The 17040-nt window shown below is 44.0% G+C and overlaps 1 protein-coding gene across 1 annotated transcript in view; it reads left to right on the forward strand.

Moving 5' to 3' along the window:
- LOC126271069 (E3 ubiquitin-protein ligase TRIM37-like) overlaps positions 1-17040 on the forward strand; it is a 252225-nt gene that overhangs the window by 49915 nt on the left and 185270 nt on the right. The gene's annotated exons all lie outside the window — the stretch shown is intronic.

Below are 17040 nucleotides of genomic sequence, written 5' to 3' on the forward strand. Positions count from 1 at the left end.
TCCAGGCTGGCCGGCATAGAGGCTCTCGTCGTTAATCCGCTGGGCGTATTCGATCCGGAGCTTGCGCGTCTATCCTAGTCCAGGAAGCAGTAAATTAGCACTCTCGGCCACCCTGGCAGGTCACACTCGCTCTTACTACTGTGCACAAATTTCCAACCAAACGAATGATTCCCGATATTCGCCCTTTTTTTGGTGTCTAGTGATTGGGCTTTAACGCCACCAATAAAGTCAGCTATTTTGTTAGCATTAGTAATTTAAATCTGCCCATGAGGGTAATTAAAGAAAACCTTTTGTAACATCGCTGGGATGTATTTTCACTAGAGGCCGGCGTTTCCGAATTATTCAAGAAAAACGTACAAAAGTGTCTTCAAACGAACCCCCACATCTAGACTGAGCTACCACTGGTCAGGATTTGTGTGTTGTTCACGGCTCTCCCTCCTATTACTGTATGCGATTGCACGACTTATTTCCCACGTTCGACGCGTTTTGTCTTGATTGACGGGCCATATTACGGCACCGGCTTAGTCGAGCACTTAGAAATTGTTAAACTTACGATTGTGTAACATTTCCCGAACAGTTATGAGAATTTTAACAGCATAAAACAAACCATAATATCATTAACTACACTAATTTCCTACAAAAAGATCCTGTTCACTTTTTCTGTAGGTATGACATTTTACGCGTAACGAACGAGAGAATGTGAAAATCTCGCGTGTGGTTTTTTGAAGGACAGAGATACTATTGTGGGTGACGTAAAGTTACCTTGATAGGGCCTTGGTGAAAAGGTGGATGGCATTTGATAACGAATTTCTTGTCAGTGGAACCTTCAAGGGAGCTATTATAAGAAAGAAGTTGATCTGGTATTGGATTCGCCCTTGTCCACCTTGTTGGCAGAAATGTTCTTGTACAAGCCGGAGACTGATTTTCTTAAGAGTGTACCATTGGCAGAACATGTTGTGTACTGGTTAAGATACGTCACTGATATTCTTTGTATGTGCAAGGATTCGACCACACAACCCTAGAAGCTTGGAAAATAAGAATCAATGGCGTACTAAGTTGACATTTCCATCCAAACTTAACCTTGGTAGTCAGACGCCATGACGAATACAACGACATTATCGTTTATTTTATGCTGCTGGAATTCACAAAACTATTGGATAAAATTTGCACAAAGGTCAGTTTACTATTTCTAAGTGTTCGACTAAGCCGACGGCGTAATTAGGCCTGTCAATGACGACCAAAACCGTCGAACGTGGGAAATAATGTGTGCAATCGCATATTTTAGCACAGTAGTAGGAGTGAGTGTTATAAACAACATACAAATCCTGACCGGTGGTGGCTCATTGAAGGTCACTTTTATAAGTTTTTCTTCAATAACTCTAAAAAGACCGCCTCTAGTGAAAACGTATCCCAGTACAAAATTTAACTACATCACGTTTCCTACAAAACGTTCTGTTCATTTTCTCTGTAGGATTAATAGTTAGCGCGTAGCGAGTGAGAGGATATGAAAATCTCACGTCTAGGTTTTGATAGATAGACATGATATCGCTGGTTGTGTAAAGCGACATCGATAGCGGCACTGAATCACCTTGTACATCAAGGGTCAGCTTATCTACGCTATAGTGCTATATATCTTTTTTAAAAGTGACGTTTTGTGTATATTTCGTTCATATAGATGAACGGCAATGCAATACCTATAAGGTTTTTCTTTTGGACGGTGTATCCCCAACGTGAAATCACTAAAGCAGATAACGATTTACACGGAACGTGATGCTCCATTTTCTACTGCAATAAAACTTGGCGAAAGGTGGATGGCACGTGATAACGAATTTCTTGTCGGTGGAATCTTTCAAGGACGCTATTATAAGAAAGCAGATGATCTGACAGTGGTCTCACCCTTGTCCTTGTTAGCAGGAACGTTCTTGGACAAGCAAGGGACTGATTTTCTTAAGAGTGAGCCATTGGCAAGTGGAGTTTTAGAAAAGAAAGAGGCGAATATATTCTATAGCTGCAGTGAAAGAAATCACCAGCTGGGGACAGGATTTGTTGTACACCATGGATTAAAACATTTGGTAATAGAGTTTACACCCATTAGTCCAAGATTATCAACACTCAGGATAAAGGGGAAATTCTTTAACTACTCCATAATTAATGCCCATGCACCAACAGAAGATCCGAAGAAGAAAAGAAAGAAGTATTTTATGAATCTTTAGAAAGAGTATATGATGAGTGCCCAGGGCATGATATTAAAATAATAGCTGGAGACCTAAACGCTCAGGCGGGGAAAGAACAGATTTATAGACCAGTATTTGGCCCCCACAGCAAACAAGCAACAAGTAATGAAAACAGAACAAGGCTTATACTGTTCGCAGCATCTTCAAATATCAAGTATTGAAAATGGAGTGCGACAAGGGGATGCATTGGCATGTCTTCTCTTTAATGCCGCCCTGGACTAGGTGATGAGAAACGCAAACCTTCTGAATAGGGGAACGATCTTCTATAAATCAGTGCAGATACCGGCCTACGTAGATGACATAGATATAATAGCAAGAATCCAAAAGCAATGGAAGAGACATTTACAGCTCTTGAACAGGCCAGTAGGAACATGGGGTTAATAATTAATGAACAAAAAACAAAATATATGGCAGATGGCAAAGCACATAGAGAAAATATGCCAAATTCAATAACAATGGTCAGTTTTACATTTGAGATAGTTGAACATTTCAAGTACCTGGTCTCGACAGTTACAGATCTAAATGATACCTCCTATGAAATTAAGCAGTGATTAATACTAGCCAACAGAGCCTATTTTGCCCTAATAAGACTTCTATCCTCAAGGCTCCTGACTCGTACCACGAAATTAACTACGTATAAATCACTTATACGACCAGTGTTTACGTATGCCTCTGAAGCCTGGACATTAACAACTAAAGATATTGAAACACTGGATGCATTTGAAAGAAATGTACTTACACGAATTATCGGCCCAATCTGTGAAAGAGGAAGATGGAGGAGGATATACAGCCATGAGATGTATATTATATACAAAGACCAGCCCATCAGAAGGATAGTGAAATCATCCAGACTGAGGTGGGCGGGACATGTGGCTGGCATAAATGATACAGAAGTACCAAAAAGAATATTACAAGGAAAGCCAGGAGGGCAGAGAGGACGTCGTTGACCAAGAGCCAGATGGGAAGATGGAATAATCGAAGATCTAAGGAAGATGGGCTATAGAAACTGGAGGGTATTGGCAAGAGACCGAGAGAAATGGAAGGAAACTGTAGAAAAGGCCTAGGCTCATCATGAACTCTAGAGCCAAGAAAGAAGAAGAAGTACCATTGGCAAAACATGTTGTGTATTGGTTAAGCTATATCGCAGACATTTTTTGTATGTGCAAGCGTTCGACCAGACAACTCCAGAAGATGTTGAAAAATAAGAACCGGTGGCGCAGCGTAGACTGGGTACGATTGCGAAAGGACTCTTACTAGCGAAATTATCAAGGGAGCAGGGAGAGCCTGCCCTACCATTTGGCTATCCGTGCACGACTCACCGGCCGGACCCAAGCCTCCATACGTCATCAACCACGTGTCTACCACCTGGACCCGTACAGCTGTTAGTATATTCCCGTATAGGTCAGACGTTGTGAGTCGCTTAGCCGGTATCTGCAAAGAAATAAGATATGCCTGTGTTATTCTGTTTACAATGCAAATTTCCTTCGGACATGCATGCATGATCTAAGGAATAGGCTGAAATCGCCGCAGTGCCTACTTTGCATAGTAATCAGAATAACACAGGCACTGCAACATTGTAGTTCTCTGCCGATGCCGGGCTAGCGACTTTCAAGTACAAGTCTGACCTGTACGGGAATATACATAATGAATGTAGGAGTACAGATTGTAAACACAGGCTGGCGAAATATGGAGGTCTAGGTCTGGTCGTGAGTCGTGCACGGATAGTCAATTGGTAAGGCGACCGCTCGCGATAAGCGGAAAATCCGAGTTCGACTCTCGGTAAGGCGCAAATTTTCATTGTCGTCATTCTATTCTACAGCTGATGGTAGTCATTATTCGCAATTTCGAATACATTTAGTGTACTTAGTAACAGTGGTTACTTTTCCAAACAGTCAGTTGGTATTATTAAGATAGAAGTCATCCCCCCCAATCTCCCCCCCCCCCCCCCCGACCTATCACGCTATGCAGAGGCTTATGAAGACAAGAAAAATGGTACTTTTCAACGTGTAGCTTTCGATCGACATAGACTGGATCACGTGTCTTTACCGCTATACTTACGGAAATGAGATAAGGCCAATGAACATGAAGATACTCCTAACATTACCATCGGTTACACTGCCCATAACAAAGAGTTTACCGATCATCAGGAACGTGAACTGTCAAAATATTTAACCCGTTGCGCTTACACATATTTCGGACTGCCTCTAAAAGAGGTACGAAATTCGTTTGAGCTTACCAATAAATACAATTAGAAGCAGCTGCCTGCTTGGAATGAAAATGAGATTGCTGGTGAAGAGTGATACGTCTTGTTTATGAAGAAGAATCGTCAAATGTCTGTTCGTGCAGCTCAAGTAACAAGTCTCTCGATGGCAGCAAGCTTCAACAAAACAAATGTAGGCACTTTCCGTGACAATTTACAAGTTATTATTGACAGCCGTTATGACGAACTACAGAACATATATAACGCTGACGAAACCGTCGTCACAGCGGTCTAAAAAGCCTGATAAAGTCATAGCAAAACATGGCACGAGAGAAGTAGGCGCTTTTGCTTCACATGAACGAGACACCTTAATTACTGTTGAAATGATAATTAAAACAAGACCCTAAGCTGTCGACAGGCGTTGATATACATCAACAGGGACAGTTGAAAATGTGTGCACTGGCCAGGACTCGAACCCGGGATCTCCTGCTTACATGGCAGACGCTTTTTCCATCTGTGCCACCAAGGGCACAGAGGTTAGTGCGACTGCAGGGATTTATCCCTTGTACGCTCCACGTGAGACCCACATTCCCCACTACGAATGTAGTGTGTAGACATTAAGTTGGAATCCCTGCAGTCGCACTATCCTCTGTGCCCTCGCTGGCTCAGGTGGAGTAGGCACGGTAGCTCCGCGTGTTCGTCAACTGTCCCCGTTGATGTATATCATCGCCTGTGGACAGCTTATGGTCTTGATTTAATTATCATTTCATTCTAAGAGAGCTGCATGGTCACCGGTAGTATCTGTTCTTTCGGACATGTCCGAAAAAAACAGATACCATCTTCATATTTAATTATTGTTGACTTCGCAGGAAATGCCTTAGGGAATGTTATTCTATCCTTATTTAACTTTCCTAGAGTGAGGTATTACAATCATTTTGTTGCGGATGGGCCCATAGGATCCACTGGGACGGCAAATCCATCAGGATGGACGCAAGTGGCCGCATTTGTCGTATTTGTTAAACTTTTCAAGAAACGCACCAGTGCTTCTCCATATCGTGGGGTCTTACGTGTACTGGATAATCACTCCTCATACATGTTCATACACGGCAGAGCCAAAGAAACTGATACACCTACCTAATATCATGTAGGGCCCCCGCGAGCACGCAGAAGTGCCGCAACACTACGTGGTATGGTTGCTACTATATTGTCTGAAGTAGTGCTGATGGAAGTGACACCTTGAATCCTGCAGGGCTGTCCATAAATCCGTACGAATACGAGGGGTGGAGATCTCTTCTGAACAGCGTGTTGCAACGCGTCCCAGATATACTCGATAATGTTCATACGTGGGGAGTTTAAACTGAGAAGAATGTTCCTGGAGCCGTTCTGGACCAGTTCTGGACGTGTGAGGTGTCACATTGTCCTGCTGGAATCGCCAAAGTCCGTCGGAAATCGTATCTAGATGTATTAGTGGTCCCACATCACTCCAACTGCACACGACCCACACAATTACAGTCTCCACCAACTTGAACAGTCCCCTTCTGACATGCAGCGTCCACGGATTCACGACGTTGTCTCTATACCCGTACACATCCATCCGCTCGGCACAATTTGAAACTAGACTCGCTGGACCATGCAACATGTTTCCAGTCATCAACAGTCCATTGTCGGTGCTGACGGGCCCAGGCGAGGCATAAAGCTTTGTGTCTAGCTGTCAACAAGGGTACACGAGTGGGCCTTCGACTCCGAAAGCCATATCGATGATGTTTCGTTGAATAGTTCGTACGCTGACACTTGTTGATTGCCCAACATTGAAATCTGCAGCAATTTGAGGAAGGTTTGCGCTTCTATCACGTTGAACGATTCTCTTCAGTCGTCGTTGGTCCCGTTCTTGCAGGATCGTTTTCCGGCCGCAGCGATGTCGGAGATTTGATGTTTTACTGGATTCCTGATATACACGGTACACTCGTGAAATGGTCATTCGGTAAAATCCCCACTTCATCGCTAATTTGGAGATGCTGTGATGAGTGTGATTAGAGATTTCATTACATTTAACTGTTAATTTTGAGTTTGTAAAGTGGAGAAACGGACATATTCGTTTTCTGATATATTAAATCCTTATTTTCTCTGACACATTATTTACCTATATTACGGAATCACATCCGTAATGAGGTTGTATTTGACCCTCGGTTAGTTTTGACAAGGAGATATTTTCTGTTTTCGTTTCTGTTTGTTACTGATTACGAATAGTTTGTGATGCTGAATCTTAAAATAAGTACTGTCTGTCACAACCGCCCTGGAAGTCGGAACGGCTCCTGTGAAATAACTATTGTCAAGGATAAACTTTTCGTATTCACTTGAAGAAAGATGTACACACTAAAGTAATCAACATCTTTCTTTCTCCCATCGCCATACAAGTGAAACCAGAGATGTACAAATCAAAATTGTTGCAATCGTACCGTATACTCCACTAACATAAAGGTCATTACGGAGTTAGGGTGTTTCACCATTAATTTTCTAGGCATCAGTTCATAGATAGAATTTGCAACCAAAATTTACCGGAAAGACTACTTCAGAGGCACCTTCGTCCCAGTTTACTCTCAACATCCAACAGCCTACAAATATGCATATTCCAGCTCATGATCGACGGTCTCCTGTCCATCCCCAGTCCCAAAAAGACTATTACTACGAACTTAATACAATAAAAACAATAGCTACAAATAATGAGTTTGAATCCAACATTATTAACAACATTCTCAATAAAAAAACCTCAAGAAGCAAGCCAGATCCATACTATACCCAGTGAAGAAAAATGTACAGAACACGTCCTTCACACATAAACAAAGAAATTATTTTATATGAACATAGGTCTGAAAACAGTTCGTTCCCATGTTTCAACTCATTTTCGCCAGCCCATTAATCGTCAACACACCCGAACAGAATGCCCCAGCTTATCACATGCAACTTTTTCTCACAGGAGATGTTAAATATGGCCTCCGTGGGTATTGATACATGCATCAACCCTCCGTGGCAGTGAATCTTGGATGCGCTGATATATCCTTGGATATTCGATATGGTTTCGCAGCCTTCCATAATACGGGCACAAAGACTTTGAACATTTTGCACTGGAGTTCCATACGTAAGAGCTTTCAAATGGCCCCACAAATAACAGGCCAGTGGGTTTAGGTCCTGACAGTGTGTAGGCCAGGCAAAGGTCCATCTCTACCTATCCATTTGTCACCGAATCTGTTATTCAGAAACCGAGGGATATTAACATTAAAATGAGGAGGTGCTCCATCGTGCATGAAGTATATGTGTTTTGTCACACAGCTAAAGGCACATCTGCTAACGGATCACGTACAATATTCTCTACTAAATCAGGTTAAATAAATAAATAAATTACGATAACTTTGTCCGTTGAGCCTGACTGGAAGAAAGTGAGGCCCTACCAAACAGTCACCAACAATGCTGGCAAAAACATTGGTAGAAAATGACTTGCTTCAACAGTTGCGCGATGTTTGACATCTGTCCATACATGCCGACTATGAAAATTTATAATATGAGCTCGTCGAAACGACGCCTCATCTGTGAACAGCACCTTTGCACCAAAATTAGATCTGACACTTTGTTGAATAAACCATTTGCAGAAGAGTACCCGTGCAGGAACAACACGCTGTAAATGCTATGGATAAAGCTGGTCATCGTGCAACACTCGCTAGACAGTCATGTGGTCAACATTCAGTGTGTAGCGACAAAGTTCACTTTCCGTCACTGGAGTGAAGTGTCGCGTCTGTTGTGAGCGAGCGTGATGTTTACGTTCTGGCTGTCAGTTGTCTTTCCGTGCCAATCGCCAGAGGCGCCGCAGTCGGCACTGAATATTTCACAGCTGTAACGGAGCGTGCATATTGTTTTGAGATGAAATAGCTCTGTTGTTACTTCCAGTCGATTATTATTCTCTTATAGCACGCCTAGTAACAGTAACAGTCTTCTCGGAGATACATTTATCTATGTGAGATTTTGTATTTATCCGATCTGTAATCGCTAATTCTTGTGCTCCGCCTCGTCCCTTCAGCGAACGTAAATAAAGTTTTGTTCTGCATGTCCACAATGATAGCTGGCCGGGGTGGCCGAGCGGTTCTATGCGCTACAGTCTGGAATCGCGTGACCACTACGGTCGCAGGTTCGAATCCTGCCTCAGGCATGGATGTGTGTGATGTCCTTAGGTTATTTAGATTTAAGTAGTTCTAAGTTCTAGGAGACTGATGACCTCAGAAGTTAAGTCCCACAGTGCTCAGAGCCATTTGAACCACAATGATAATTTCTTGCGCCCTCAGGCTATCTGCAAACTGCTCGTCACTGGTATGTCAGTAACGGCCAAAGTGGTGACCCCGACGTAATTGCAGCCTGAAAACGCCAATAGTTGCAATCACACTGGATACGATGTGACAGAATCGTCAGAAGAAATAATTCTGTCAGTCGCGAGCCTCATCTCCGTTCTGGCCGCACAATCCGCCGCTTTGGTTTGCGCCCAAGTGGAAGCTAGCTTCCTGTGTGGCAGTATTACTACGGACTCCTCAAAATTTGCACTGATCATCAGTCCATTAGACCATAGTTACGCCGCGGAAATACAAGATGTAATCACCACACCGCCGGCAGTCAACGCATGTCAGAGATTGAAGGCAGAGCTGACACGGCGAGTTTCCGTGTCAGAAGAGCAGCGTATACGACATTTGTTAACTCAAGAGGACAAGGGAGACCGCAAACTATGGCACTTTCAGCGTCCCTAGCGCAGCGAGGTCCGCTGTGCAGTTTCCGTCTGCCGCCACACATAGAAGTCGTCATAGCGTCGCAGACTGGTAGGCCGTTGGGCGCAGTGGCCGACTTGACCAACCGTACAGTAGATGCCACAGGCCAGGTTACAATTAGTACGTCGACAGCAACATGCAGTGGTGCCCCGGCGTGTCGAATAATCTTAACGCGTGCCATGCTATCCGCAGCTCCGGCTAGTACATTGGCAGCGACACATATGACTGTGAACCTACCCCAGCAACAGCCACGAGTGCGGATCACGATAATCTGGCTGCGAAGGTCGACCAGGAGGTCCAGAAGCCGTTCCTCAACTGCATCTTCCACCACAGGACAAGAACAACCCTCCACCTGTTGGTACCATAAGAAATTCGGAAACCGGGCCCATAAGAGTACACTTCTTTGCAAGTACACTAACGCTAACTGATGTCACACGTCGACTGCTGTCTCCGATTGCGAAACTTCGTCCTAATGCCTTTTCGTCAGCGACAGGAAGACAGGCTACAAACATGTAGCGGATACCAACTTGGATTATGTATTCCTCCCCGTAGACAACGACGTTGTTGTAGATCCGCAACGTTGTTCTACCGTCTCTGCTAACAATTTGTCGATCAAAACCCATGGACTTGGGAACACGCCGAGCATTCACGTGGGACTTTAGCGCCGCAGTCGTCACCGAGCCTACCATCGCCGCCGATCTGTTGCCGCACTAAAACTTACTACCCGACAACAGGAACGCGCGGTAGGTTGATAAGGTTACCGCGCTGTCGACTTCTGGGTTAGCTATCGTGAAATCTCAATTCGATGTTGTGCTGAGAGATGGGATCATACGACCACCTACTAGTCGTTAGTATTCTCCCTTATTCGTCGTGCCTAGGGAAAGCGGCGCCTGGCCCCCGTGTGGTGGCTACCGCGCTCTCAAAGCCCGGACAGTGCCAGACAGATATCCTGTGCCTCTACTGCACAACTACAATTACGCGCTACAACGCGCGATGATTTTTTCTGTATTGGTCTGCGCCAAGGCTTGTACACAGATACCAGTTGCAGAGGAAGACATTCCGAAAACGGCAATTGTCATCCCTTTTGGCTTATTTGAAGTACATGACATTCGGCTTGAGGAACACTGTAGAAACTTAACAACGTTTTGTCGACTCAGTACTGCAAGGACTGTTAGGCTGTTTCACGTATCTAGATGACGTTTTAACTTCTTCGTCACCTCAGGACAACACGAACATCATCTGTTACAAGTTTCAGAGCGGCTTAACAAATACGGGGTAGCGTTAAATACAGCTAAATGTGTGTCTGGGTAGTCGCAGATTGATTTTTTAGGACACAGAATCTCGCCTAAAGATTCAATTCCCCTACCAGAAAAAGTGGAATCCGTATTTCAGATCACTTGCCCGCGCACAGCTCGTGAGTTACGTCGGCTTCTTGGTATGCTCAACCGTCGACATCTGTCACACTCTGCTGAAGTACAACAACCACTCACTGCAACACTGGCCGGTCCTAAAATCAAGAGAATTTCACCTATTCAGTGGACCGACGACATGAATTCAGCCTCTGAGGCGGCGAAACGCAGCATAGCAGACGCAACACTCCTCGGTCACCCTGTATTAGACGCTCCGCTTACATTACTAGTGGATGCGAACCAGACAGCGCTCGGAACCGCGCTGCAACAATTACACAAAGCAGCGTGGCAATCTTTGGCATTTTACTTACACAAGTTGTCGGCACCTCAACGTTTGTGGAGTGCATACGATCGTGAACTTCTCCCGATATACGAGACAGAAAAATATTTTCGATCTCAGCTGGAAGCGAGAGATTCACTATCTTCACTGATCATAATCCGCTGACATACGCTTCCAGGTGTAATAACAACTGTTCATAGCGCCAGCACAACCAAAAATGGTTCAAATCTCTCTAGCACTATGGGACTTAACATCTGAAGTAATCAGTCCCCTAGAACTTAGAACTACTTATACCTAACTAACCTAAGGACATCACACACATCCATGCCCGAGGCAGCATTCGAACCTGCTACCGTAGAGGTCGCGCGGTTGCAGACTGAAGCGCCTAGAACAATCAAAGTTTTCTCATTCAGCCGTAAACAAAAACACCCTGAAGAAGGTCACTTGCAACAGTGACCGAAACGTCGGTAATTTTACATACTGACAATACGGTCACAAACTCAGAAAATTTTTATTGACTGTGACAATGGCCGCGGAACTCTACATTTATATTTATAAAATAATTGGAAATTTAGTTATTTCTAAAATATTTGTTCCTCCCTATGAGTCTATTACAGCCCCAAGATAACGGATTGACGACCAACGTGCTGTTTTCTGCGCAGGGGACAATAACTAGAAGACCTCAGGTTGGTGCACATATATTAGAACTTGTGCATTCCACTCAGGCACTTCACACGTACTGCAGTCTTAGTAAAAATGAAATCGCTGACACGTCATCTGTGATAACACAGGGGAAGTATAAAGGAGAGATATTTTCGAGGTAAGGAGTTTATCATATGCACGTCCTTTAACTTGCCGCACATGACACTCCTTGCGGGGACAATCTTTGACGTCGAAGTGCTTTGGAGTTATGACGCTAAATTTTATTAGCGAGAAAGGTGAACAGTAACCGACCAGTAACCAGGACTGCGATAAAGGTGAACTGTGAATGACGCGAGAACTGCATGAAAACTGTGATGTGCAAGATTTTGAACTTAAGTTGAACTACCATAAAATCTGATGCCGCAAAATCAAATTTTCCATTACGATGAAAATATTATCGGTAACAGAGGAATAGAAAGTATGGAAGTGGTATGAGAATAAATATTAACGTTGTGTGCGCGGTCCATGGGATTACGTTAAAATTCATCACTTCAAGATTCTTCATGCTACGATGCGACGCAGTGTGCAGAGCGCGTGGGGCAGCCACAGGCAACAGGTGCGGCGGTACAACCAACGGCCTGCACAGTTAGCGGTACAGAACGCCACTGCAGCAGAGTTGCAGCCAGCGGCGCAGCCAATAACGACGAGAATCAGCGGTAGTACTTCGAGGAGGAAAACTAGTGTAAGTGTTGCGCTTTCACGTAGCAGTCTATAATTTGTAATTGGGACCTTAGTAATAGTTAAATGTCTGGGGAAACGGAAGAAAGTCGTGGTACATCATCAACTGACACTTTGCCATCTCAGGATGATGATCAGGATATAAAGTCCATGCTAAAATTAATTTTGCAATAACAAAAAGTAGAAAGGAATTAGTCCAAGGAGGAATTAAGGAGATCAGAAAAAGAATATAAGGAAGAATTAAGAAAAACACAAAAAGATTATAAGGAGGAATAGAGAAAAATTCAGATTAAAATAGATAAGGGGTTAAAAGAAGTCATTGAAGCAATAGCTGAAATTAAGGGTGAGTTCAGTGCTTTGGAACAAAAGGGTACAAATCTTGAAGCTAAAACTGAGGGATGTACCAAGAAAATAGATCATGAAACAAAAGAATGGGATAAAAAACTAGAAGTTTGTAAGTCAGAAATAAATCGAAAGATTGACCATGAAATCAATAAATTAAATAAGAATTTGCAGGATCAGAATGGGATGACAGTGACACCAATTAATGTTGTTAGTATTGTAAGACAAGCAACGTAAGGTTACGAAACAATGTAACGTTCTTTTTATTGCTAGGTAGTTGACGATTACCAGGTGCCAGAGTTAACTGATAGCATACTTCATTTTATTTTCGGGCTGTTAGTCCTCCCCTTCTTTCATTCGAAACAATGTCTGTCTTTTTTAACATCCTGTGCTATCAAGGTGAAGACGAGGAACTTTACTTACACCGAATGCGGCAATGAAACAAGCTATGAGAAAAACAAAGTAACCCAGCAGAATAAACATATGCATAGCACATGTACTGGAATTATGTGGACAGGCCCGAGTATACGAAGTATAGGATTACAGATACACCAGCAAGAGAACACAGCATATTTTTACAACACGACACGAGTACTCTATTAATGCACATAACAAAAAACATATTGTAAAATATGTAGTGGAACAGTTTTTATGCAGTTACAACAACGTTAAACAAACCTTTATGTTTTAAAATATTTTAAGAATAGGAAGCAAGAAGAGGGCTATTATACACTCCTGGAAATTGAAATAAGAACACCGTGAATTCATTGTCCCAGGAAGGGGAAACTTTATTGACACATTCCTGGGGTCAGATACATCACATGATCACACTGAAAGAACCACAGACACATAGACACAGGCAACAGAGCATGCACAATGTCGGCACTAGTACAGTGTATATCCACCTTTCGCGGCAATGCAGGCTGCTATTCTCCCATGGAGACGATCGTAGAGATGCTGGATGTAGTCCTGTGGAACGGCTTGCCATGCCATTTCCACCTGGCGCCTCAGTTGGACCAGCGTTCGTGCTGGACGTGCAGACCGCGTGAGACGACGCTTCATCCAGTCCCAAATATGCTCAATGGGGGACAGATCCGGAGATCTTGCTGGCCAGGGTAGTTGACTTACACCTTCTAGAGCACGTTGGGTGGCACGGGATACATGTGGACGTGCATTGTCCTGTTGGAACAGCAAGTTCCCTTGCCGGTCTAGGAATGGTAGAACGATGGGTTCGATGACGTTTGGATGTACCGTGCACTATTCAGTGTCCCCTCGACGATCACCAGAGGTGTACGGCCAGTGTAGGAGATCGCTCCCCACACCATGATGCCGGGTGTTGGCCCTGTGTGCCTCGGTCGTATGCAGTCCTGATTGTGGCGCTCACCTGCACGGCGCCAAACACGCATACGACCATCATTGGCACTAAGGCAGAAGCGACTCTCATCGCTGAAGACGACACGTCTCCATTCGTCCCTCCATTCGCGCCTGTCGCGACACCACTGGAGGCGGGCTGCACGATGTTGGAGCGTGAGCGGAAGACGGCCTAACGGTGTGCGGGACCGTAGCCCAGCTTCATGGAGACGGTTGCGAATGGTCCTCGCCGATACCCCAGGAGCAACAGTGTCCCTAATTTGCTGGGAAGTGGCGGTGCGGTCTACTACGGCACTGCGTAGGATCCTACGGTCTTGGCGTGCATCCGTGCGTCGCTGCGGTCCGGTCCCAGGTCGACGGGCACGTGCACCTTCCGCCGACCACTGGCGACAACATCGATGTACTGTGGAGACCTCACGCCCCACGTGTTGAGCAATTCGGCGGTACGTCCACCCGGCCTCCCGCATGCCCACTATACACCCTCGCTCAAAGTCCGTCAACTGCACATACGGTTCACGTCCACGCTGTCGCGGCATGCTACCAGTGTTAAAGACTGCGATGGAGCTCCGTATGCCACGGCAAACTGGCTGACACTGACGGCGGCGGTGCACAAATGCTGCGCAGCTAGCGCCATTCGACGGCCAACACCGCGGTTCCTGTTGTGTCCGCTGTGCCGTGCGTGTGATCATTGCTTGTACAGCCCTCTCGCAGTGTCCGGAGCAAGTATGGTGGGTCTGACACACCGGTGTCAATGTGTTCTTTTTTCCATTTCCAGGAGTGTATATAACGCAGATGAAGTAACGCATAAAAATAAGCTGGAGGCTGCAGAAGAATTGGACGACGCTAAACCAGATAAATGACTATGACGATGTACAATAGAAGCAATCTGATGGCAAAAATAATGGAAATAACTAAATTCTCTCTTGAGATTGTGTCAGCATAGACATATCGTTAGTGCTTAGAATGAATTGAAACAGCGAAGTGATTTCCGCTGTATTGAATTATGACGCAATGATAGACTAGGAATAGTTCTACCAAAGAGGCTTGTGGTAAATGGAGAGTTGTGGTTATTAGACGATCGAAAAGTCTGTCAATAATTTACGAAGAGAGAAAAGAGGTAAATGCATAATTACAGATTAGGCGACAGAAAAGTCGACCAGTTATTTACACAGAGAATGGAGAAGTATGGTTTCTAGGCGATGGGAAAGTGAGCCAATCTTTTATGAAGACTGAGGGAGGAAAGGCAAAAGGCCACGTGTAATCCTGCCGTTAAGTAGTATTTATGGGTGAAGTGGTTTCCATCAACTATTTTGTGAAGTACAAGGGAGCAGACTTTTGTCGACCTAAGACACAACCCCGACATGGAAATATCATAAAAGTCATAAATGTACCAAATAAGGTTTAAATAGAACGTCACGTTATAAGAAGTACAGAGAGTAATGACATATACTGATTTTAAATATGAAAGGAATTTGGAACAAAGGCTTAGCTCAGAATAAGATATTAGGCCTTACATATTACAAAATCATATAATGCTCGTATATGAACGTCAGTAGAAAATAGGCAGTTTTTACATGAACAGAATTCCAGTAGCACTTTTTGAGGCAAAAATCACACTCAAATATAGAAGGAATGATGCCCCGAGATGTGGAATAAATAAGTGTTTGTGCATTATGTTCGAAGCAAGGTTCTAAAAGGTTCTCTCGATATATCCGTGAGTCACGATTGTAAGCCTCCGTAGGTAAGATTTAAAGAGTATAGCAGGTGACGCTGGCTAGCGGAGTGACTCATTACAAAAGCGATGGTGTGAGCAAGCACAGAGCTCTTTAACGAGGGCGAATGGCAATGCCCCAGCTGTATGTCGTTACAGCTATGACCAAAACAAAAACAATGATGAACCGCTGTCGTCGTATGGTGTAAACAGTGGCATTATTTATGAACACCCAAAATCAAAACAAAACATTATGTATTACATATTTATGTTGTAATAGTGTATGAAAGGATGTTTATTTGAAATTTGTTTAAAATTATTAGGGAACTAATTTAAGGCATTTTGCATTGTTTCATGCAATTGTACTGGAGGTATATGCTGAGGTTGGAGATGAGAGAGTGGACTGACAGTTGTTGAACTCAACATCAGTTGGGGAATGTCTAGAGTTTCACAGTGCAAGAAAGACCACATCTTGGACAACAAAATCATCAATATGGGTTGCTGTTGTGGGCTGCTTGCTTATGTTCTGGTAAAGGGTGTGGGCTGTACAATTCTTCTGTCTCCATGCGTTTGTGAAATGTATAGGTGTTGTGTTTGAGATATTTGTAAACATGTGAAGTGGACGTCTTTATGACGCATTCAAATATAATTAAGTACAGAACGCCATGGTGAGGAAAAGAGTAAATCGAACTGAAAGGGCAGCAATACGCCGATAGTAGTGGTACAGTAGTCGCTTAGTTTAAAGAATGGCAATGTGCCATTCTTCACGAGAAATATCTTGTTGAACTTAATGGATGGCAGTACACTGATAGGAGCTTAACAGCAATATAAAATATTGTGAATGAAACTTGCCTACGAGGTAATGGACTGCTATAGAGTATTCTTGCAGAAAGTTAGATTGTAAATTAACAAAAGACTACTAGCAACTTAAAGGTGCAGAATAATGGAGTAGTAGGGTAATGTGGCTCTGACCTCAGTTTTGATATCAAATAGATATGAAAATGAATTAAAGTGACTCCTACCCCCCCCCCCCTCCCAACCACGCCCCCCCCCCCCCCCCCCACAGCCCTGCATTATTTCATATGTTTTTCTCAGCCTGCACGTAAGTCCCAGCCCTCTCACCCAACCCACCACCTTCCCCCACCCAACCTGAACTATTGGTGGGAGTTTAGAAATTGGGCGGGAATTTCTTTGTCCCAAGGCTGTGCTGACATCCCACCCCCCACCTGGAAACTGGTTGGAAATTAAAAATGGCGGTGCCCTTTCCAGAATTCTAACCCTAGCCTTCCTGGACAGAAAGCCCAAGTGCAA

This window comes from Schistocerca gregaria, chromosome 1 (assembly GCF_023897955.1).
Source record: "Schistocerca gregaria isolate iqSchGreg1 chromosome 1, iqSchGreg1.2, whole genome shotgun sequence".
Lineage (NCBI taxonomy): Eukaryota > Metazoa > Arthropoda > Insecta > Orthoptera > Acrididae > Schistocerca > Schistocerca gregaria.